At 43.3% G+C, this 25055-nt stretch overlaps 1 long non-coding RNA gene across 1 annotated transcript; it reads right to left on the bottom strand.

Moving 5' to 3' along the window:
* Positions 1 to 661: 661 nt before the first annotated feature.
* On the bottom strand, positions 662 to 23862 carry LOC122457108. The gene is made up of 2 exons (XR_006276490.1): positions 23690 to 23862; positions 662 to 933 (listed from the first exon to the last, which is right to left on the bottom strand). It is a non-coding gene; the product is annotated as an uncharacterized LOC122457108 (long non-coding RNA).
* Between the last annotated feature and the right edge of the window lie 1193 nt (positions 23863 to 25055).

Raw genomic sequence — 25055 nt, 5'->3', positions numbered from 1 at the left:
CAGCTTAGTGCAGCACTAAGACCTACAGAATGTGCCCCCACAAGTCCTAGCACCTTACAAGGGTGAGTGCAGCTCCAATGTGGGCATAGCAACTCAGGCATGGCTCTAGTGTGGCTTTCCAGTGTGGATGCTCACATCTGAGCTAGGCTAACCCAGGCATAGGCATGGAGTTTTATTTTTCCCTGGGCGTGCTCCACCCCCGCTCTGCCCTGAGGTCCCAGCCCCTTTCTGCCCCCTCCTCCAAGGCCCTGCCTACACTCTGCCTCTTCCTGCCTCCACCCTAACCCCTCCCTGAGGCCCTGCCCACCACCACTCAGAGCTCTCCCACAAGCACCTCCGTCAGCTGCCAAACAGCTGTGACTGATGAATACTGAGCACTCACTATTTTTTTTCCCCCATGAGTGCTCCAGCCCGGAGTACTCACAGAGTCAGCGCCGAGAAACCCATGTGGCCAGACCCAGGTTTGCTCTGCAGTGAAGACATACCCTAAATGGGAGTTGAAATCTTCTGAAATTCTGGACCAAAATGTGGCTGCTGAGCACTTAATATTCTGGCCCTGAGCTCTTTTGAAAAATCTAGCCCTGAGTGCTATGTCAAGTGGGAGGATGTTCCAAGCATATAGCTGACATGAAAGAACATGAAAAGTGGAAAATAGAAGGGAGACAATAGGAGCAGATGTTTCATTCTTAATCATACAGAAATAAACAGAAAATAAAAACTAAAAACAAATGTCACAGGGAACAAACTTGTCATCAAAGTAAAATAATTAACAAGCAATCTTCTGGTTGCTGGCTCATTAGGACCCTGATCCAACATCCACAAGAGGCAATGGGAATGTTTCCATTGTTTTCAGTGCACATTGGATCAGGCAACAGGTGAGCTTTTCTTTAGTTTACTGCCAAGTTTCCAGCTGCTTGGGAACATGGTGTGTCTCTGCAAGAAAAGCAAGTAAGAGACAGTTTTGCGCTCAGATTTCTTAATGCACCAATCAGCCCCAGCTATATCATTTCCCTTAAGTGAAAGATAACCTACACTAGGCATTCCCAGTCCCAAAATCAGTTTTTCAGGTCAGGTGGGTTTACTTCAAGAAGAAAATATGAACAATTTCAAACCCCTGTTTAAAAGAGGCTTTTTATGTTTCCAACTTCATTTGTATATCTATCTTTATCGTCATGTTTGAAAAAGAAACTAACTCCTTCTCATAGGAGGGAACTGCCTGCAAACTTCCACAAAACCACCTCATAAACCCATCTCATAATCCCTCCTTCAAATTCTCCTTTGCTGTGATACGTACAAAAAACCCGACAGCAGTTAGAGATCTCCCTAATGCGCTGACCGGTATTATCTCACTGTTACCTTGTGTCTGTCTCTATATGTTGCCTCTTGTCTTGGAAGGAACCAACTTTTCTCTGTTTATGCAGGGTTGAGTGAGGATTACCACACATGCAGGGCTGAGGCACACAGATATATTCATTCAAATTTTTATTTGAACCAAAAGCATGGCCTTGCGTTTTACAATTATTATAAAAGCAATGAATGACAGCTATACAGAAATACATCTTCTCCTGGGGCATAGGTGGCTTAAGATGGATTCTCCTATGAAGCTCCAAGTAGCCCCTTGCATGCTTATACCTTTCCACATTATCTGACCATCCAAACAACATTAAGCACCGAATCTTACATAACTCATACAGTATGCATGTGTAGCCTTCTGTTGACATAATTTTTGCTATCCATGCTATTTTCATGTCATCATGTTCTCTTTTCCAATTAGTTTATTTCCATTGCACACTGATTAGGCCATCTCACTCAATATAGGGACTTTCCTGTTTTTCCCAATACAGTGTTTTTTACAGTACCTTTATGTATTTATTGTATATATTTATTATCAGTATTTATTGTCCTGATTAACTTCCTCTTATCTACATCCTTCAACACAGTACATTCTCTGACCAAAACATCACCTGTGTCCTACCCAGCAGGTCCACCTAAGGACAAATTTAGCAAATAACATTCATGGCAAGCAAAGACTAGGCTGAAATCAGTTAGCTTAGCCAGAGATGCCAAAGAAAGAGAGAGTGCTGCTGCTGCTTACTGAGACCAAGGGGAGTTACGAGCACAGGAGCCCAATATGATGGAACCAAAACACAGCAGCCTGGTGAGTGTCCAGCTGGGAGAGCTCTACCAGGATTGCGACAATCCCACCATGAAGGCACATTTCACTGGGGAAAATGGGATTGAAGCAATCACATACTCTATTATGATCACTCCTAGCCAATGTTCACATGCAATATGGGTATATAAAATCTAGGGTTTGTGTTTTTCCTCACATTAATTGATTGTCAAAGGACTTGAGCTAATTAATCTGATTGTAAATGAATGTTTGTCTAGGACATAAGTGTTTGTGTTTTACTCTAGAAGGTAGGTCACTTGAGTTAATTGGCAATCAATTAACTCAAGTTAAAACAGGACTGCAATCTCTAGTCTCTAGACATACCCTAGTCTATGTTTTATCACTGAGTCAAGATAACACAAGCCTTCAGACAAAAGTTGATGTTTACTACGTGAGTAAGCTGACCTAAGTTACGCTGCTCCATCTACGTGAATAATGTAGCTGGAGTCGACATAGCTTAGGTCGACTTACCCCGGTGTCTTCTTGGAGAGCTGGAGTACCAGAGTTGACTAGAGAGCGCTCTACCATCCATTTAGCAGGACTTCACGTGACCCGTTGAATCGATCCCTGTTGCATCAATTGCAGCAGTTCTAGTGGAGATCAGCCCTGAGAATAAAACACTCTTAATCAAATGTAACACTCAAGCCTATGTTATGGAGAACTGGAAGGCAGCTTGCACTGTATTCTAAGTTTAAGTTCTTGATGGGAATTCAAATGGAAGATTAAAGAGATTTAATCAGCTGTGTCAGAAATGTAGAAATAGAACTAAAACAGAAATTACCAAGCAGTAAAGTGTTTGCCAAAATGAGAGGAATACATAAGGTTGGAGCCATATTTGCTCAGAATAATATTTCTTCCTGAACGCAGGAGAAATCTAAGCAGACAGATTTGCTTATAGAACAGGGTTACAGATTATGTTTTTCCCATTGCAAAGATATTTTTTAAATTAGAACATTTCACAAATTATTCCTTCACGATAATTTCAAAGCCTTTAAGAACAGAAAGGTAAATTGCCCCCACAGGACTGATGGAATTGTCACTATCAAGAAGGAATATCTCACCTTGCGGCCTGTTCCCAATGATCTGAAAGGTGCACTTATCATTACTATTAATAATAAACAAAAGTAAACACCTCAAATGGTGTGTCTCCTTTTTCTCCTATTACCATACTGATTCCAAGGGCCTGATATTTGCCATAGCAGGTAGAATGTAATTATAGCATGGTGCATGCCTTTTAGTGACTGTTTTTTTCCCCCAAAATATATTTCTATAATAGATCTTGGGTAAATTTTTCAAAATCACCTATGCCTCATTTAGGCTTCTAAGTGCATAAATCACTTTTTAAAGCAGAACTTAAATTTAAAATCACTTAGATTCCTTGTAAAAAAAAAAATCACCCCCTGTTTAGCTGCATTTGCTTTTAGGAAATGAAGGGCTCTTCTGTTTAACAGAAGATTTGTTCTTTTTTGTAATGAGCAATGTTTACTCAAGTGAAATAATTCAGATTTTCAATTTAGACAATGCTATCTTTTTTAATCTGTAGTCCTTTACTGACTGTGTTAAAAGTTCACAAAGAGCACAAATACAAAAGTGGAAGCACTGTCTTTCCAGCTTTTTATATGTGTGTGTTCATATAAACCAGCATTTCTTGTCATTCATTGATAGGAATTGCCAACTGAAACAGTCATAGGATTACTAGACTAGCAACAGCTTCTTGCTGTGAGAAATTTGCTAGTTATTCTGTGGATTAAATCACTTTGTAGGTGCAGGCAAGGCTAAAATAAGCCTAGGCATTATATGCCCATACCTAAAGCCCCAGCTCCCAGAATCGTGATTAAATCAGAACATCAGCTTTCATTTTTAAAAAGTAAATCTCTAGTCTTCCTGATCGCAAAATCCCTGAAAAGCATGACCCGAGTGTGACTGATGCAGGATGTCTGCCTGACATTGTATATAGCCTGAAATAATAGCTCTGAGACACCCATGCATCTGAGTAGGGTGTTAACTCCACAATGTACAGTGCTCCACAGCAAGTGTTTAAGAAGTGCTCATTGCTTATTAACATTATTCAACCCAACTACAGCAATATAAAAAATGATGGCAAGTTTAAATATTAAAACTGTAATGCTGAGTGTCTCCCATAGGGATACAAGAACTGCCATACTGGATCCAACCAATGGTCTAGCCAGTCAACATCCCATCTCTGGCCACGATCAGTGCCAGATGCTTCAGAGGAAGTTGTAAAACCCCCCAAAATAAATAATTATGCAAAAAGACAATAACCAGATATATTTTTCAAATATGATGTGGCCTCTTCTCCTCTGGATGCCTAATGTTAATGGTTGCTACATATACACATTCATGGAAAAAAAGACCCCTACATCATCAAGCATGTTACTTATGATGAATTAAACATTCAATATGAATATGGTCATGTGGCTAAAATTTGCTAAAGACTTACTCTGAATTTTTTTAAATACAAGTTTAGATAGAAATATTTCTGTTTTTTTCTGCCACATAACACTCTCCAAACCTTCTGCACTGACTGATTTCCATATCTACATTTCAGTTTTCAAATTTTACAAGTAAACACACCTTTTTATAGTAATGGGATAAAGAGGAACACGCAGTAAGGAGGAAGAAAGAAAATCAGGACACTGAAATTAAACAAAAAGAAAAGGAGTACTTGTGGCACCTAAGAGACTAACAAATTTATTTGAGCATAATCTTTCGTGAGCTACAGCTCACTTCATCAGATGGCTCCCTGCCTGCCCTGGCTCTGTGCAGCTCCCAGTAGCAACCAGCATGTCCCTGCGGCCCCTAGGCATAGGTGCAATCAGGGAAGCTCTGTGCACTGCCCCCACCCCAAGTGCTGCCTGCGCAGCTCCCTTTGGCCAGGAATGCACCGTACAGAGCTGCCTGGCCATGCCTCTGCCTAAGGGCTGGACATGGTGGCCACTTCTGGGAGCATCTCAGAGCCAGGGCAGGCAGGGAGCCTGCCTTAGCCCCACAAACTGAGAGCCACATGAGGTAAGTGCTGCCTGTCCAGAGCCCGCATCCTGAACTTCCTGCCCCAGGTTGGAGCTCCCTCCCAGAGCCCACACCATCATCTGCACCCCATCCCCCTTCCCCAGGTCAGAACCCCTTCTCATACCCAAACACCTTCCCAGAGCCCACATCATCTACCACACCCCAACCCTGAGCCCCCTCCCAAACCCAAACTCCCTCCCAGAGCCTGCACCTCAAACCCCTCAGCACCCCAACCCCTGAGCCCCCTCCCAGAGCCACACCCCCTCCCATACCGCAACCTGACCCAGAACCCCCTCCTGCACCCTGAACCCCTCATTTCTGGCTCCACCCCAGAGCCCACAGTCCCAGCTGGAGCTCTCACCCCCTCCCACATCCCAACCCCTGCCCCAGCCCAGTGAAAGTGACTGTGGGTGGGGGAGAGCAAGCGATGGAGGGAGCGGGGCTGGAGGGAGTAGGGGTGGGGCCTCAAGAATGGATGGGGCAAGGGTGTTCAATTTTGTGCAATTAGAAAGTTGGCAACCCTATCCAATCTGCTGTGACAAGGTTCCTCCTCTACCTTGGTGGATCCTGCGCTTATTGGTGGATTTTGCTCACCTCAGAGATTCACAGTAGCCCTCAGTTTGGCCAAATCTGCCATTCACTCAGATAACCTCATCACTGGTCAGCATGGGGAAAAAGGAAGAAGAACAATCCCCATAGTCTCTGCTGGTCCACATAGTGGGTCGGGGGACAGGCCAGGGACCTTCTCCTCTGGTGGGGCCCGCAGTCCAAGTCAACTCCTCCTATATCCAATAGGGAGTTGGAGGATATGGGGGGGAACCTGAGCCCACCCTCTATTCCAGGTTCCAGCCCAGGGCCCTGTGGATCACAGCTGTTTATAGTGTTTTGTGCAATACCTGTGTGACAGCTATAGCTCCCTGGGCTACTTCCCCATGGCCTCCTCCCAACACCTTCTGTATCCTCACCACAGGACCTTCCTCCTGATGCCAGATAGCATTTGTACTCCTCAGTCCTCCAGCAGCACACCCTCTCACTCTCAGTTCCTTGAATGCAGGTCACTAACTGGAGTGAGAGCCTTTTTTAAAACCAGGTGTCCTGATTAGCCTTAATTAATTCTAGCAGCTTCCCAATTGGCTACAGGTGTCCTAATTAGCCTGCCTGGCTTAATTAGTGCTAGAAAGTTCTTGAGTGTTCTGGAATAGTCCTTGTTATTTTACCCAGGGAAAAGGGACCTGCTTAACCTGGAACTAATGTATCTACCTTTGACCACTCTTTTGTAGCCGTCTGGCCTGTCCCTGTCACACTGCACAGATCTTGGGAGATAGACCAGTCCTTGCTTACAGACAGCCCCCCAATCTGAAGCAAATACTCACCAGCAACCACACAACAGAACCACTAACCCAGGAACCTATCCTTGCAACAAAGCCCGTTGCCAACTCTGTCCACATATCTATTCAGGGGATACCATCATAGGGCCTAATCACATTAGCCACACTATCAGAGGCTCGTTCACCTGCGCATCTACCAATGTGATATATGCCATCATGTGCCAGCAATGCCCCTCTGCCATGTACATTGGCCAAACTGGACAGTCTCTACGTAAAAGAATGAATGGACACAAATCAGACGTCAAGAATTATAACATTCAAAAACCAGTTGGAGAACACTTCAATCTCTCTGGTCACTCGATCACAGACCTAAGAGTGGCTATCCTTCAACAAAAAAGCTTCAAAACCAGACTCCAACGAGAGACTGTTGAATTGGAATTAATTTGCAAACTGGATACAATTAACTTAGGCTTGAATAGAGACTGGGAATGGATGAGTCATTACACAAAGTAAAACTATTTCCCCATGGTATTTCTCCCCCCCACCCCACCCCCCATTGTTCCTCTGATATTCTTGTTAACTGCTGGAATTAGCCTACCTGCTTGTCACCATGGAAGGTTTTCCTCCTTTTCCCCCCCCTGCTGTGGGTGATGGCTTATCTTAAGTGATCACTCTCCTTACAGTGTGTATGATAAACCCATTGTTTCATGTTCTCTGTGTGTGTGTGTATATAAATCTCTCCTGTTTTTTCCACCAAATGCATCCGATGAAGTGAGCTGTAGCTCACGAAAGCTTATGCTCTAATAAATTTGTTAGTCTCTAAGGTGCCACAAGTACTCCTTTTCTTTTTGCGAATACAGACTAACACGGCTGCTACTCTGAAACCTGCACAGACCTGTCGCCTACGTGACATCCTCAGGACCATAGAGGTAGTATTAGATGCAGCCCATATAACACATCATGGGCCACATATGCAGCCTACAATGGTAAATAGGTTGAGAACCACTGGTGTAGACAAAGCATTAGACTTGGGGTATGTTTGCTTTTGTGTAGAAGCATGTTTAATTCTGTCACTGCACTGAGAAATGCTGTAAAGATACAGATTACTTAAAATTTATTTGGGTCTCCTTCTCTCTCTTTTTTAGGACTCAATTCCTATAACAAGATCTAATTAGATATTTTTAATAGTTTCACAGACTGAAAGAATTATCTGAGTTTCTCAGCTATATGACCACACTCATACTGGTGTAAGGTTTAGGATAAGCTGTCAATACCCCTGCCCCCTCCCATTACTCTTTAAAGACATAATTTCTGTTTAAACATAATGTTTAATTTAAAATTAAATTGTTTTAAATTTTAACATTTGAAGTTTAAATTACGCCAACAGATCAGAGTGCTTGAGTAGCCTGTGAAATGTACTTCGTATGAACTTAGGAGTTTATATTTTTTTCCAGAGTGCTTTTAGAGGGTGAATTTTTTTTTTTTAATCTTCTGCTTGTTACTGTGTTTTATCACAGAGTACTCAGTCATGTAAAGTGGATTTGCAGTGCTGGTTACCTGAACAGAAGATGTTTCATAAGTTCTCCCCTCCGTATGTGGGGTTTTTCTTTTTTTTTGGGGGGGGGGGCACAAAGGAGAAGGATGTTGTCTTGTTAGTTTAACTTTCAGCTGTTGCTCAGGAAATTTATTTTAATGTCACAACAAAGTTGGATGCTAGAATTGCAGAAATGAAAAAAATCAGCATTTCTTTTTCTGCTCTGTTCAATTTTTATATTTTAAAAATATACTGTCATGATAGCTGCTCTTAGAGGGAAGAATTTCCCTTTTTTTTTTTTTTCCTTTTGTCATGATATGGACTTGTGTTGTAAACTGATGTTGCTCCATTACTTTAGCATTTGGCCCTTAATGTTTATGAGAATTCTCTTTATGCTAAAGTGGACTGCTTCATTTTTATTTTATTTTTTTAACATAATCTTGTACCAACACACACAACAGCAGAGTCCTAAAATGTATTGATACATGTACATCTCTGGTGTACTCAGTTTTGCTCTTTCTTTTTCTTGGTTATAGTAGCTGGAAATAGTAAAGGACCACCTCTAATTTTTTTTCTGGTCAGTTCTTGAAATAGAAACCACTATTGCAAGCTGAATTTATTACCAAAAAGATCAAGACTAACTAGTCTGAAAAATGATTTTGCTCCCCTCTTCCCCCCGCCCCCCAGAAAACACTGACTTTTGGGGGGGGAGGGAAATCATGGGAGTCATGGTTTGGGATACCTCTGCTCCCATTCTCATCTATAGACTATGCTTCTTGGTTTGACTACTACTCCCATAATGCACTAGTCTCCCATCTTGAGGGGAGGAGGTAGCACACCAGGAGAGTCACATGGCAGTAGTTCATCATGGAAGATGAAGTTCAGTTGGGAAGCAGGGCCTGTAGGGCGGAGTGGGGATATGAAGCACCCAAACTTCAACTCCCATGAGGCACTGTGGTGATATTTCTAACTCTAAATATTTAGATTTTCAGCTGACATTATTTCAACAAACGATAATTTCTGTGGAAAAAAGTGTGTGTGTGTGAGAGAGAATAATGCTGTTTAGTTGAAAGCCAAAACAGTTTACTCAGACAGCTATATGCGTGCAACACATGTATGCACACACCCACACTTCTCACAAGGAGTCTGCTGTTTTCCACTTAACAAATCATAGAAATGTAGGGCTGGAAGGGACGCTGAGAAGTCATTTAGTCCAGGCCCCTGCACTGAGGCAGGACTTAGTGTTCTTAGACCATCTGTGACAAGTTTTTCTCCAACTTGTTTTTAAAAACCTGCAATGACAGGGATTCCACAGCCTCCCTAGGTAACCTATTCCAGTGCTTAACTACCCTTATACAGTAACTGCCCACTTAACATCCTCTCGCTTAATGTTGTTTCGATCTTACGTCCCTGCTCAATTACAGAACATGCTCTATTTAAAGTTGTGCAATGCTTCGCTATAACATCGTTTGGCTGCCTGCTTTGTCGGCTCCCCTACACCCCCCTCCGTACCTCCTATCCACCAGCAGACCCTGCAGATCAGCGCCTTCTCCCTCCTCCTCCCCTCCCGCCAGTGGCAATCAGCTGGCTTGTGGCATTCAGGAGGGAGGGGGGAGGAGCAAGGACTCAGCGCGCAGGCTCCCCCTCCCACCTGAATGGTGCAAACCAGCTGACTGGGAAGGGGGGAAAGGAGGTAGGGGGGAGGCTGTGCACCGAGTCCTCGCTTCTCCCCCCACCCTCCTGGCCCCTGAACATCGCAAGTCAGCTGACTGCCACGGGCAGGAGGGAGGAGCGAGGACGCGGCACACCTCCCCCCTTCCTCCTGCCCGCGGCAGTCAGCTGGTTTGCAGAATTCAGGAGGCAGGGGGAAGCCTGTGCACCATGTCCTTGCTCCTCCCCCCCGAATGCCCCAAGCCAGCTGATTGCCGCAGGCAGGCAGGGAGAAGCGAGGACGTGGCGTGCGGAGTAAAGTGGGGGGGGAGAAGAGGTGGGTTAAGGGTGGGGGCTTGTGGGAAGGGGTGGAGTGGGCGGGCCGAGGATTGAGCCCCCCCGCCCCTTGTGCTTGCAGAGTAGGGGAAGCTGCTGCTGCTGCGCATTGTGCTTCTCCTAGCTTACAGCACCTTCAGCCTCATCTCCTGTGCCAGTGGGCTGTGCCTGTGTGGGGTAAGGTGGGGACACCTCCCAACTATAGTACTGTATGGCAAAAAAAAAAAAAAAAAATTTCCTTGGAACCTAACCCCCCCATTTACATTCATTCTTATGGGGGAATTGGATTTGCTTAACATCGTTTCGCTTAAAGTCGCATGTTTCAGGAACAGAACTACAACGTTAAGTGAGAAGTTACTGTAGTTAGAACGCTTCTCCTAATATCTAAATTTAAAACTTCCATGCTGCAGATTAAGCCTATTACTTCTTGTCCTTCACTGGATGTGGAGAACAATTGATCATCCTCTTTATAACAGCCCTTCACAATCTGAAGATTGAGGGGGATCCAGATAACAGTCTTCTTTATCAAGACTAAAGATGTCCAGTTTTTTTAAGTCTTTTCTCATGGGGCAGGTTTTCTAAACCTTTTATCATATCTGTTGAACTCCTCTGGACTCTCTCCAATTGGTCCACATCTTTCCTAAAGTGCATTGCCCAGAACTGGACACAGAACTCCAGCTGAGGCCCCACCAGTGCTGAGTAGAGTGGGACGTTTACCTCCCATGTCTTACATACAGCACTCCTGTTAATAGACCCCAGATCAGCCTTTTTTGCAGATGCCTCACATTGCTGACTCATATTAAGTTTGGGATCCACTATAATCCCCAGATCCTTTTCAGCAGTACCATTGCCCACCCAATTATTCCCCATTTTGTAGTTGTACATTTGATTTTTTTTCTAAAGTATTTTGTACTTTTCTTTATTGAATTTCATCTTATTGATTTCAGACCCGTTCTCTAATTTGTCAAGATCATTTTCAATTCTAATCCTGTCCTCCAAAGCGTTTGCAACCCCTCCTAGGTTGGTGTCCATCACATGCCAGATTGCAATCCAGACCAATGAGGTTGTGTCATCACCTGCCCCGTAACCCTGGGTGCCTTGCAATGCTTTGCTGTTGTAGATCCCACCCTGAGCCACTTACAAACAACCAAACAGCATGCAGGTCACACCCTCAGTGTCTGTGTATAGCCACAGCCCTGGCCCAGGAACTCTAACCCCAGCAGCCTGTCAGCAACACTCCAGTCACAGTCTGACATCCACCAGTCTTTGTTAACCCGGCAAGTAGTTTCATACTCCCAGTCTTGAATTTTCCCAAAAATGTGTGTTCTGTATTATCCAGCCCTTTCCTGGAGAGTTCAGATATTAAAGGTCCATTGCCCCTGTAAATTGTCAATATTCAACAGTTTGTTATTTTAACGGGAGTTACCAAACAGTTCAGTTTAAACACCTCACTGGATTGGTTTAGATTAAAAAAATAAAGCAAGGTTACTAACAAAAGAAGATAGGATTTTAAGTATATCTGGTGTTAAAGTCAGAAAGGGTTACAAGAGAAATAAAGATAAGTTTTAGCTTCTAGAAAGCATTTTAACAAGCTAGGCTTGGTTCAAAGTAAAATCCTTACCTCGGGTTTCCAGCGATGTGGCTGACAAATTTCTCTGATCAGGATCTTCCCCCAAAGTCAAAGGGCTGGTTCCTTGGTTTTCTCAGGTGAAAGAGAGAGGGAGGTTAGTGTTGTCTGTCACTTTCTTTTATAGTCCAGTTAGCCTTTGAAGTGGATTCTTCTGAGGGTTTCCTTTGCCTCCTGACATCTGCTCTCTTGAAGATTCTTTGTGTATTACTTATACGCAAGTGGAGGTAAACATACATTTCTTTGTTCAGGATACTTCTGCCTGGACAGGGCTGTGTGGTTTTGAACATATGTTAAAATCATCATACAGAGGGATTTTATAATTTTACATATAATGTTGCTACACACATTTCACCAGGATATAACTGACTAGTGAGTAATTAGTTTTCAAATGCTCTCTCACAAGGCATATTTTGTACAAAGATTATTACAGGACTATGTAGGGTGTGAATACAGGGGGGCTTTCAGTCACAAAGTCATCTGCAAATATTATAGGTATGCTCTCTACTCTATTATCCACTCATTAATGAAAATATTGAATTGTCCTAGACCCAGGACTGACCCCTCTGGAACCCCACTAGATACATCCTACCAGTTTGACAACAAACTGTTGGTAACTACTTTTTGAATATGGTCTTTCAGCCAGTTGTGCACCCACCATATAACAACTGCAGCCAGACTACATTTCTCTAGTTTGCTTATGAGAATGTCATGTGGGCATGCATCAAAAGCCTCACTAAAATCAAGATATCACATCTACTGCTCCCCTTCTGCCCCCACCATCATCTACTAGGCCAGTAACCCTGTCAATGAAGAAAATTGGGTTGGTTTAGCAATTCATCCATGTTTCCATTTTTAATAGTATTCCTTTGTTAATTTTCAGGTCATTAAAGAGCTCCTAATGCAGCCACATTGACTTCTTACTTTTCTTCCTCTTCTTCCCCCCCCCTCCATATTAGGATAATTTGCAGTTGTGCCTTTAATATTGTCTCCTTGAGAAACTCCCAGCTCTCCTAAATTCCCTTATCCCTTAGACTTTTCTTCCCATAGGACCTTACCTATCAGTTCTGAGTTTAACATCTACTTTTTTGAAGTCCATTATCCTTATTCTGCTGCTCTAACTCCTGCCTTTCTTTAGAATCATGAAATCTATCATTTTATGACCACTTTAACCTCAAATACCTTCCACCTTCAGATTCGCAACTGGTTCCTCCCTGTTGGTCAGAATCAAGTCTAAAATGGCTGTCCACCTGGTTACTTCCTCCATTTTTTGGAAACAAAAAGTTGTCCCCCCCAATACATTCCAAGCACTTACTGGAAATTGTGTTTTGTTTTATGACCTTTTCCATCAGATGTCTGGGTAATTAAAGTCCCTGACTATTATCAGGTCTTGTGTTCTGGATATTCTGCTATTTGTTCTAGAAACCCCGCCTCTTCCTGATCTTGTGGTCTTTAGAAGATAGTACATCTCATTCCCACACTACCAGATGGTACATCTCATTCCCATACTTTATTGTTATGCTAGCGGGTAGGGGAAAACCTCATTGAAGCTGGTGGGAATCTCTACCCACTTTCATTCAGAATAAATGTAAGAAACAATCAAGCTCTTTTATGGAACCAGAGCGCTGAAACAATAGAAGCCACCATCCAAAACATAGGCAAATGACAAGGCGTGAGTAGAAGCTGAACCATGTGGCCTAAGGGGTGTCCCTAGGGACTGGTCTAGCAATCTCAGGGACTGGGACATTGATTGGTGGAAATGTGTGTCCATGTATGTGACAGAAGCAGCAGAAACACATAGAAGAACATAAAAGGAGCAAAGGACACAGCCAAAGCAGCCCTGGTAGCATGACCCTGGAAGAAAAGCAAAGAGAGCTTTTAGGTAAAGCACAAACTGAAAGAGACTGAGTTTGTTTGCTCACAGTTCCCTCTCCTGTTGTTTGATTCCTACTGTTTTCAGGGAAACAGGACTTTATACATTCTTTGTAATTAAACAGGATTGCATCAAAGAAAAACCTGACTCCATCATCAATTTCTCCTCCTAACAGAAATAACCCACTAGGCTCAGAAAATTAGCTAACTGCTCAAATCAAAAAGTAGTAAAATTCTATGTTGTATGTTCACACACAGCTTTATTGCTTCCTTCAGTCCATTGCACATTGTACTTGCACTCCAGGCTCCTTTTGTAAGTAAAGTTATAATAAATGTGCTGCCTGCCTGCCTAAATAAATCACAAACCAGTTTATTTCCATAGACCCAGAAGGACAATGAGCCATTTCTTTGTAAATTAGACTCCACAGAAGGAGCTGAGAGAGAGAGAAAGAAATTAGTCTAGAGACAACATTCCACTCAATATTCTTACATGAAGACAAATACTGTATATAGTCTACATAAAGGAAGCATTTAAACTACATATCACTTAAGATCATATACATTCTCTCAAGGTAATATGCAATGCTCAAATTATTTGTTTTGCTGTAGTGCATAAAAGCCACAGCCCCACTGTGGTCACCATTGTACATGCAAATTACAAAGAGATGACCCCTCCCCTTAAGAGCATACAAACTAAGTAAAAGTAAACTCATGTCAAAAGTGTCTGATTTGTCAGATAAGGTAATATGAAATTAAAATGTATCCTGTGACAATGATTACCTTCAAAATGGGGCTAATGATCCTTACCTCCTTCGCAAAGCACTTTGAGATATACAGATGAAGAGCACTATGTATTATCACTGTCATCATGTGGAAAGGTTATGAAATGAGACTGCTGCTAAGATGCGAGAAAAGAATACTATATTTTGGTCTACTGGAGGTTCTGGGTTCTCTTGCACTGTTGGAGCAACTGGGGAAGTAAGAAATGAAATGCACTTTTCGTTCCTGGCAAGGCAGTATCACTTCCTGTTCATTGGAGAAACAGGAAATATATTGGGTCATACACTACATCCCTAGAAGTGCAGTTAGATAACTGCTAGCTACATGCATTTCCACCACCAGCAGCCATCTAGCAACATAGCAGCGTGTCATGGCTAAGGCTATGTTTTAGTAAAAGTCATGGACAGGTCACAGGCAGTAAACAAAAATTTGACGTGTACTATATACCCCTGACTAAATCTTAGGAGGGTGGTCCAGGGATGCCGCAGGTGCTCAGGGTGGTGACCTTAGGGTGCCGCGGATGCTCTGGTGGTAGCAGCCCAGGACCCCCACTGGTGTGGGGAGGGTGCTGGCAGGGCAGGCAGGCTCCTTATCCTAACCCGGGTCCGCATGACTCCTTAGAAGCAGTGATACGTGTCCCTCCCTCAGCTCCTAGGCAGTCTGGGCACGGTCTCCACCCCAAGTGCCAGTTCCATAGCTCCCATTGGCCAGGAACCACAGCCAATGGGAGCTGCGGGGGCAGTGCCTGTGGGCAGAGGCAACGCATGCCCTCCACCTAGGAGCTATGAGAGGAGGATGTCGCTGCTTCCAGGGAGCCTCCTAAGGTAAGTGCCGTCCAGAGCCCTCATCCCCTCCCACGCCCACACCCCAGCCCCAAGCCCCTTCCCACATTCAAACTCCTGCTGCTGCTGGAGGGGGCGGTGGCCTGAGACTGCCCCATCAGTGGCTGGTGTGGCTGGCCCAGGGACTGTCTGAACTGCTCAGGCAGCCCCCAGGACAGATGCACTGGCCACTGCTGCAGTCATGGAATCCGTGACAAACTCGCAGCCTTAGTCAAGGCTAGTGTTACACACTGGCTCTGTTCAGAGCTGTAGCAATGTGCGCTCCACTATGTGCATCTCCGGGACAACCTTTGAGGTTCACTATTCTTGTAACCAGTGGTCAACTGGAGCCGGTTCGCACCAGTTCGCGTGAACCGTTGTTAAATTTTGAAGCAGTTTTAGAACCGGTTGTTAACCCGCTTCCCTGCAGGGGGCGCTGATGCTTTGATGGGCTCCGGCCGGGAAGTGATGTAATTCCTCCTCTGGCCACTGGGGGTGCTGCGCTGCAGGAGCCATGTGGGCTCCCGCCTGGCCCTGGGCATGAGCCCTGGTGCTGCTGCTGCTCCCCTAGCCCCGGGGCTTCCGCTGCTGCCTGGTGGGTCCCTGGCTGCTCTGTTGGGCCAGGTCTGCGTCCTGCTGCTCCAAGCCGTTCTCCCCGTGAGCGCCCCCTGCCCTGCCTCCAGCCCCCCTCTCCAGCCAGCTCTGCACCCCTTGCCCTACCCACAGCCAGCCCTGCCCCACACCCCTCTCTGCAGCTGGCCCCACATCCACTGGGGCCCTGAAGTTCCCAGGGCAGTAACTCTGCACATCTACTTCAATGAGGGAGGCATGGAGCAGCTGGGACCCACACATGTGCACACCTTAGGGTGACCAGACAGCAAGTGTGAAAAATCAGGACATGGGGGGGGGGGGTAATAGGAGCCTATATAAGGAAAAAAGACCCAAAAATCGGGATTGTCCCTATAAAAATCGGGACATCTGGTCACCCTAGCACACCACCAGGGAGTGGCAGGGACCCACATATGTGAAATGGAGCTCATTTCTAGATCAGGCCCATCTTTTTAAAAAAGAACTTTAGGCAGGGTTATCATACATCAATATTTTCCCAGACAGGTAAGGCTTTTTGGTTCTTAAATCGCCATCCAGGAAAATACAGACATACGGTAACCCTGTTGGTACAAAAAATATATATATATATATATATATATATATATATACTGGGTCACATCCCTTAAATCAGAACTTTTTATAGGGAACCAGTTGTTAAGATTTTGGCAGCTCATCACTGCTTGTAACGTAACCATTTGAAAGTCACCAGACCTAGGCTACAACAGGGATTGCTGTATCATGTGACAGTTTACTTCTATCATGACATTTTCATGGCAATTTGAAATGTCACTGAATTTCTCTCTCTCTCTCTCTACTGAGCAGAATTCCATTGGAGCAAATAAAGTGGTAGATAATTGCCTGAAATCAACATCTCCTGTCTCCCTACAAGATGTGTGTGATGTGGGCAGTCATAGTGAAATCTCCCTACAATTATCTAGCCATCAGCCTCCATCTTGACCTGCAGAGAGACCACTCCATCTACAGGAGCACAGAACAGCAATTCAGTCAGTATCAGGACTGAAACTGGCACTTATTTAGAAAGAAAGAAATAAGTGATGGTGGCTTCCAGAGAGACATTTCTCTGTTCAGAATCAAGCATTTGCTCCATCTAGCCATTTGGCCCCTAGAAGTATAAGCCTGATTCGGAGCTTTCTTGAACTGATGTAAAGCAGGAATAATTACAATGAACTCACTAGCATGAGGTCAGATTCAGACCCCATATTAATTGAAATTGGTGTTTAAATGGCCTCCTATCATTGAGATAATCATTAGTTCTTGAGTATTGAATTGTTCAGAAAACAAAGATTATGGATACAAGGTGCTAGTGCATTGTTAAAGCTGGCAGTGTTAGCAGCCTGCACAAGCCGGCTATATTACACAATACTGGTCTGGGTAAAGTTTTAGTAGGATATCTATAATACCACCATCTATTATTAAGGTTGCCCAACACTTCCCATTATAAAATCTTGTTTTCAGTTGCTTGTAGCTTTGCCAGACTTTAATTGTTTGGGCTGAAGTTTTTCATGCTGGATGTCTGCCTCGGGCTGAATATTTTTGGAAAATTTTGGTCAAAATGATTCAACTGTTTCCTAGATAGAGGAAAAGAACACATTCTTTTATGCACGTTGGAAAATTTCTGGTGACATTTTCTTTAAGAAACAACAGTCCCGTTGCAGCATGGACTTATCCTAGGACCTGCTGAGCAAGGAGATTGGGATGAAAAGCCTAGGGAGTGGAGACTGGCTAAGTGAGAAGACTAGGACTGGGATAAGGAGCTGTGGTGGGGAAGAGAAAAGACTGGGACAGTTGGAGGGGACCAGGAAATGACAAGAGTCTGTGCCCACTAGAGCACACTCCCTTCCAGCCTGGAAAAGGACCCAAGATTCTGGAGTCTCACAGTTCTGCTGCTGTCAGCAAATATCTGTGAAACCCACTGGCAAAGCATCTCTTCTCTCTCTAGTGCTAGTCTACATGGTGCTTGACAATTATCAGCTACTCCACTAACTCAAGTGGAAGAGGTCCGCCCTGTGGATCTACAGGTTCCAACCCTGCTGATGAGCCATGTGGGTCCCAATATGATGCCACATGGTGGAACTTCTATTTTTTCAGTTTGCTCTTTTAAAAAAAACAAAAATCTAGGAAATCACCCACAAAAAAAAGTTAAAAGAACATTATTAAGGTTGTAAAGTTAAGCACTCAAAAGACAAGACAGTGGCTATTTCTGTAACCTTAATTTGGCCTCCTTATGTGTATGCATTAGAATACAGTCTTAAAAATGATTGTTTGATAAAGCAAAATAAGTTACTTTTAAAACAAAATAAGATGGTCTACACAGGGGTTGACTTAATTTGCACCAGTTTAATTCACCAAAGTGTGTGTGTAGACAAGACCAGAGCCTGTGGTCAAGATATGGGAGACTGAAGAGTACAGATTATATTTTGTATGCCTTCTTTGCATCCTCACACCAATGTGGATGAAAAGCAAAATGCCTGGAGAATTGTGTCACCCCATCCACAAAACATACAATAAGAATGTTGGCAGTGCAAAAGGCTAGCTAATCTGAAGGTGGTGATCCTGTCCTTCATGATGATACATCTATAGGTCTTAATGTCATGTGCATGTGGGAGGTTGCCTCTTTTCAGCCCAAGCTGGTAGTGAGAGGTGAGGACCCTGGGGATGTTCCAGGTGAAGCAGAAATTAACAAAGGAATCTGGTATTTTCTTTTAGCAATTTTGTATATTTACAAGCAGTGGTGCTGGAACTAGGGGTGCTGCCACACCCCCTGGCTTGAAGTGGGAACACACACCAAATACATGGTTTCCATCAGCACCCCCACTAGAAAAACTGTTCCAGCACCCCTGTTTGCAAGGCATGTACAAAGTCCTGTTATTCCAAATGCAGGAGGAACCAAAACCAGGAGATGGCTTCTTGGCTTACTGCCCAAGCTTCTTTCAGCTAGCAACCCTCACTCAGAACTTTCCTCCAGGCTTCTTCCAGGGCTGCTGTTTGGCTACACCCCCCCCCCCGCCAAAAACTCCTGGGCACATTCACATACCCCTTTGTCTTAGGTTGCAGCTTGTGACCGGTTATCTCAACGAAGTTGTAACTTACCCCTAGCAAGGTTTCATAACCTAGGAGTTTAATACTAGTTAAGAGAAAAATGCAAACATACTGGATGTCATCCATTTTAATGGACTTTTCTATTGCTACCCGATAACCACTTACTATAAAAGAGCAATGGTGTTGTGTGCATATTATTAGGATGGTATAATATCTACATCAGTTCAGTTTAATGCCTTTTGCAGATCTTCCACTAAAGTCTTTGAAAAATTTCTAAATTATGGTTTGCAGAGTCATTCTCTATAGCAGATCCATCAGCTCCGCTCATCTCTGGATAAGGATCTGATCCTGACTGGAACTGAGCATCCTTAAGTCCCAGTGAAGTTAAATGGAGTTAATTACATTCAGTACCTTGCAAGACATATAGACAACCATATAGACAACTCCTGATAATGCTAATGGGGGTTACACATATAAATCTTCCATAGATCAAAATCAGAAGACATATCCACAAATCAAAATGAGACTAGATACCAGACCATTTGAGATATTCATATTTTAATATGAAATTCCCTGCATAACTCATTTTTCTCTCTCCTTTCCAGCTAAATTTGGCATGTTGTACACTGCAGGTCTCTCTCTGCCATATATTCTACAGCATTGTCCAGTCATGCCTGAAGAAGAACAGGAGACACCAGACATGGTTTCGTTAGGCCACAACTTTCTTTCTAAATGTCAGGGAGTACATGACAGAAGTGCACAGTGCAGGTAATTCCATAAACATTTACATATACCAAGGGTGGGACTGCTGTCAGCCCCCCACCCCTCCTTTGCCCATCCTGGTCCCCAGTCAACCCGCTGCTGGGATCTTGCAACCCCTCACCTTGAATGAAGGTTAAAGGGAGCTAAAAAGGAGCAGGGGTGGGGGAAGTTGGCTATCAGCCGGCTATCAGCCATACCAGTCAGAGGAGCCCCAAGCTCACTCTGTGTCTGCTCCTTTAAAGACTACCTCCTTTAAATCCTTTCCCATTCCATTTGATCTGATCATTGTATCCCTTCCCTACAGGGTCCCTGCCCTGGACATCTGCCCCGGACATCTGCCCCATGCTTACATAATGAGTGGCAACATCATAGCCTACCCTGTTTTTGTGTGTGTCTACTCTTCAACCAAGCCCCAAATGTACTGTGGGGAAAGGCAAAGAACACCCCCGCCTCACCTTGGCCAATCCGGTGGCGAGGGAAAAAATTCCCTCTCAGCCCCCCTGAGAAAGGAGCTACTAGCACAATGCCCCCAGCAGATCTTGGCCAAACCTGGTATTAAACTAATTACATGGGTGGGAGGGTTGGTGCTGCTTTATCTGGTCCAGGTAAAAAGGGCTTTTCCTGCACCAGCATCAACCTAAATAGTCCCCTCTCTCTCCCCCAGTCACCTGAAGGTGGAGGAATGGCTCAGTGTCCCCATGCTGACCTGGTCTGAAGCTGCCACAGCAGGTCACGCTCTAGCTATCTAGCCCCAAAAGGGGCCACACACCTTTTCCTACCAGCCAGACAACGGCCCCCCAACACTTAATATGTGGTGAGATCATTCTACACTTGAGCTGCTCCTTAATTGGTCATGTAATTATCAGCATCATATTATTTCACACTACGCATTTTCAACCATTTATCACAATGTTGATCTTTATTTTAAATATAAATCAGGCAATCATTTATGTCTTTTATGGTCTTTGTATTTATTCAAGAATATTTAACTGTAGACAAAAGGTGACTTATTCATTATTCATCCTGAACAAGGCAAGTATGGCAATTTGAAAAGCCTGACATTTGAGCTTTTTGCCAACAGTAGCAAAATTATATCCTTCCCATTGTAAATCAATGAAGTAGAATCATTGTGCACAAAAGAATTAAATTGCCTTGTCACTTTAATAAGGCCACCTTATATACAACCTTCAACCAATGCCATTGTGCAGAGAAGGGGTACATCCTTTGCCTCAGATCTCAGTAGGCTTTCCAATTAAACGAACATCCTTTTAGTCTTTCACTCCACTCCACTCCTCCTCTTTATTGAGAGGCAATGTCAGAATGTCATAGGCATAACTTGCTATCAGTGGTTTGCACACATCAATGCGAATTAACTTCCCCCAACTCATGCTTTCTTTTGGCAGCCTTTTAACTTGTTTATCAATTCCAAATTATGCCAGAACTCCAAGGAAAGGGATTTTTATTTTAAATCGTTTACTGTTCTTGGATAAAAACTACAAGGAAATAGACATTTGCAGAACAAGAAAACTACACAGATATGAGCATCCTTTGCCTGCAATGTAGATAATGCAAAATGACAAAGAAACAACATGCCCAGTCAAGCAAAAAAAAAAAAAAAAAAAAAAAAAAAATCAAGTGGCATGATCCAGAAAGGGAACAACTTCGTGTATTGTCACTTCACAGGATAGGATTTTATTATTACCATCAGACCTAATTTTTTCTATCCCACACCCTTTGGTTGCATTTCACACCGAGAGTGGAAACCTTTAGCCAGCTATTTCCAGTCTGTAATATGACTCTCCAGAACAGCTATTTCATAATTCAACAGCAGACTGCTGTCTGCCATAATCCTGCTCCTGCCCCCACATCTAATGTACACCAGTTTGTCTACTGACTGAAAGAGCAATTTCAAAAACTCTATTTTTCCCCCATAGGATAAAAAGGAAACTAGCAAAAGAAAGCTTTGTGTTAATAGTCAAACCACACTAATTTGAATAAATCTTCATATTTCAAAAACAAGTACAAAATGTTATAATATTACAGTTGTTTAACATCAAAATATTTTGTCCTGTTTTGATTACTGAAATATGCACAGTAAAGAAAAACAAAGGGGTATAGTAAGTGGTGACAACAATATTCTTGATGCTGCTAACATTTTGAGTTTTAGTTGGAAAATGTTAATACCAAATGAGCCTTTTTCTGAAGGGTATTTTAAGGAGGCCAAGCAATTTTCTGTAATATGGTTACCATAGTGATTGGCCCTTTAAAAAGACTGAAAAAAAGTGATGTACATCTGTAATCAACCAGCGATTGCAACAACAAATGGTTTAATACATCAACACATTTAATTTTTTGCAGGAAAGATACTATGTTTAGAAAGTAAAGCATTAAAAAACTATTCATGGGTGGAAAAATAGGACCTCTTTTATAGAACATTTATGAGGAGTTGGAAGGTATGTTCCTTGAAAAAATATATTTGTCCACAATAGCTATCCAGTTTTTTTTCCTCTTTTAGAAAAAACTTCATCACATATACTGTAGTGAGTGAGCCATTCAGAGAACAAAGCTTGAGATACTTGTGAGGTTAAAGGAACTTCTGCCTTTCATGCTGCTCCTCATCTTTTGCCTTTCACAAAGTATACTTTAAAGATATTTGTTTAAAACCACCAGTTTAAACATGTGCTTCCACCAGTCCTGCAAAATTAGCAGGAAGATTCACAAGCCTACTTACTTAGCGAGGTTCTTGGGTATCATGACCACGCGACATCTAAGTGCCTACATGAGCACCAAAATTGAGTAGATTCCTATTACCATTAGGATGTCATTACCCGACCTTGCTATAAAGAGGAGAATTTTTAAAACAGCTAATGGTATTTTACTTGCCATCAAAAACATTTTATTCATGAGCAATAAGAATTCCACAAATGACTTAAGTGTCACTGAAGAGACTAGACTCGCTGGGATTGATCCTGCTCCTACGAAGTGCTTGATTCAAAACCATTAAAGTCAACCAGAGTCCTTTTGTTGACTTTCGGTCAGGTTCTGATAATTATTTCATATCAGTGCAACTCCCACTGACTATAATGCATTTACTCCTGATTTGCTCTGATAAAGTCAGAATCAGGCCCTTGCCGATTTGCTTGTATTTCAAACTGAGAGTCACTATGCGTTTAATTCAGTTTTCCATACATGTAACAATGGTTACAATGTGAATCTGAGTTTAAAGTAGAGCTGGTTGAAGTTTTTTCAAAACTTTTTTTCTTTAAAAAAAAATGCAGTTTGATCAAAATGGAAACATTTGGTAGGAATGTGTAGATTCCTGTAGAAAATTTTGTTGCAAAGAGTCAAAAATAAATCATTTATCCCAGAGTTAAGGCTGCATTGCTGTCCTTAATCCCCCTCATCTTGCACCCCAGTTATGGATTTGAGCTATGCATATACTAGAAGAGCTATGAAAGAAAGGGAAACCATAAAGATGAGCTGTTCCTCCCCAATTCTAGCTCCCCTTAAAACCTGCAGGCATCCTATTCTACATCTCTTCTGTGGCTTTTGCAGCCAAGCACAATTCTGAGGTAGAGATCAAGGATATGATATCTACAGTTCATTCCTTATGACTGTAGTGGACTCACGGTTGTGCCTCCCCCTCTAGGTCGGAGGGAGGGCCACACTGCTTCACTACATTGCTGGGCTCATGGCTGAGTATCAGGGGGAAAATCAGCAAATTAGTCGTTGGTGTCCCAAACCTTTTAGCTGTCAGAGCAAAAAAGCAGTATATGGGTTCTGGCTCTTAGGCAGGGCAGAACAAATAAGCAGTATCTAAGCTCTCACCCTTAGGCAAGGTGGAGCTGGCATGTGGTCTATTGTCATGGCTCTGGTGGGCAACAGACAAATGCAGGCTTCATGGCCTATGGTGGGGAGGCTGCCACTCCAGGGGTGGGGTGACAGGGACACAGGCTCACCCAGTTCCACTGCATCCCAGCCCAGGGCCCTAACAGTGGTGGGGTGTCCCACCACTGGGTCAAGGGGGATCCTCCTGCAACACACTGACCAGCTGTTAAGCCACCACATCACCAAACTGAAGTCTGGTTTTCCCAGACTACTTCCTACCAGAGTTCCAGATCAGGCTCCATTGTCTCAGGATCCCCTACTTCATCAGGGTACTAAGCCAATGGCAGCCCCACCAGCTCCTCCCTGGCTTCGGTCCTCCCTAGGTCCAGGGCACCTCCTAGTTTGGCAGCAGGCTGCCGCAAACAAGACACATCTATCTCCTTCCCTGGCTCTACTCCAACTGAGGTAGGGGCTCCACCTTTTGTACTTCCTACCCCACCTCCCAACTTCTGGTGGGAGGGCTGAGCCCAGCCTGACTCCACCCACCCAGGCAGAGAGTGTGATTCTTTCCCCTCTGGCTCAGAAGGAGACTACACCGCCCTATTACAATAACCACTGATCTACCTGGGGCCTTACCCATACCCCTTGAAATTATGTCCACTCTTGTTTGATAAAACCAAGTAGAAGGAGTACCTGAGGACACAGGCAGCTAAAATATGGGCTCAAATTACCCACTTTTGATTTGTGCCTGTTTCAGACCAAAAGAGAATGATTCAAAGATAGAGGAGGAGTGTGGTCACAACTGTGGGGAAAATGACGGTATTAGCCTCAGAATTTTGAATAGACATTAAGAAGAGTTACAGGAATGAACAGAACAAGATGTTACCATAGTCAAAGTGAGACGGATGTTAAACAACACTTAAGCAAGAAACAGAGAAGTATGGAGAATAAGGGTAGAAGTGAGAAGTAGTGAGACAGGATTAGGGAAGGGTAGAGCAGATAACCATGACTGGCAATCTATGGCCTTCTCGATCTTTGCCTTTTCCATTAAATGACTGCCAGTTAACACATTCTAACTAATAGACACACCTCACAAATATTAGCTCCAGTTGTTGTCAATCAAATAAGAGGTGTTGCTGCACAACTGAAAATTCAAGGTTAGACTAGGTCCTACAGGTCTAAGTGATTCCTAATCAGAGTTCAATCAAATTGGTTGCTAGGAAATCCCACTGTTGGATAATCTCTGTTCATCAGATGACAAACACACCTTTTTCTTTTTCATTAATGCTGAAATTATCACCCCCTATTACCATTGTGATGTTATCTAGGAAGCACATGCAATGGACAAGGAACCACATGTGACAGATGCTAGCCATGTCACATAAAGTACTACTGGAAAATTCCCATATGTTACAGTGACAAGGACAGTATAGGAACCTGAATAAAATAGGCCCCTTTGATATCAGCAAGATAAATAAAAAAACCCAAAATCAAAATATAATGGTGCATCCATTATATGCCAAAAAGTGATTTAGTTTTTTCCTAAAGAGTTTGATTTCACCAATAGCGAGGATTAGCATGTTGTTAGCTCATCCAGATCAATCCGTTTCATAAGACCCACAACACTATTTTTTCCCCAAATACC

The sequence above is a fragment of the Dermochelys coriacea genome, chromosome 1 (genome assembly GCF_009764565.3).
Source record: "Dermochelys coriacea isolate rDerCor1 chromosome 1, rDerCor1.pri.v4, whole genome shotgun sequence".
Taxonomy (NCBI): domain Eukaryota; kingdom Metazoa; phylum Chordata; order Testudines; family Dermochelyidae; genus Dermochelys; species Dermochelys coriacea.
The sequence above is the reverse complement of the archived record's forward strand: the minus strand, read 5'-3'. Positions and strand labels throughout refer to the sequence as shown.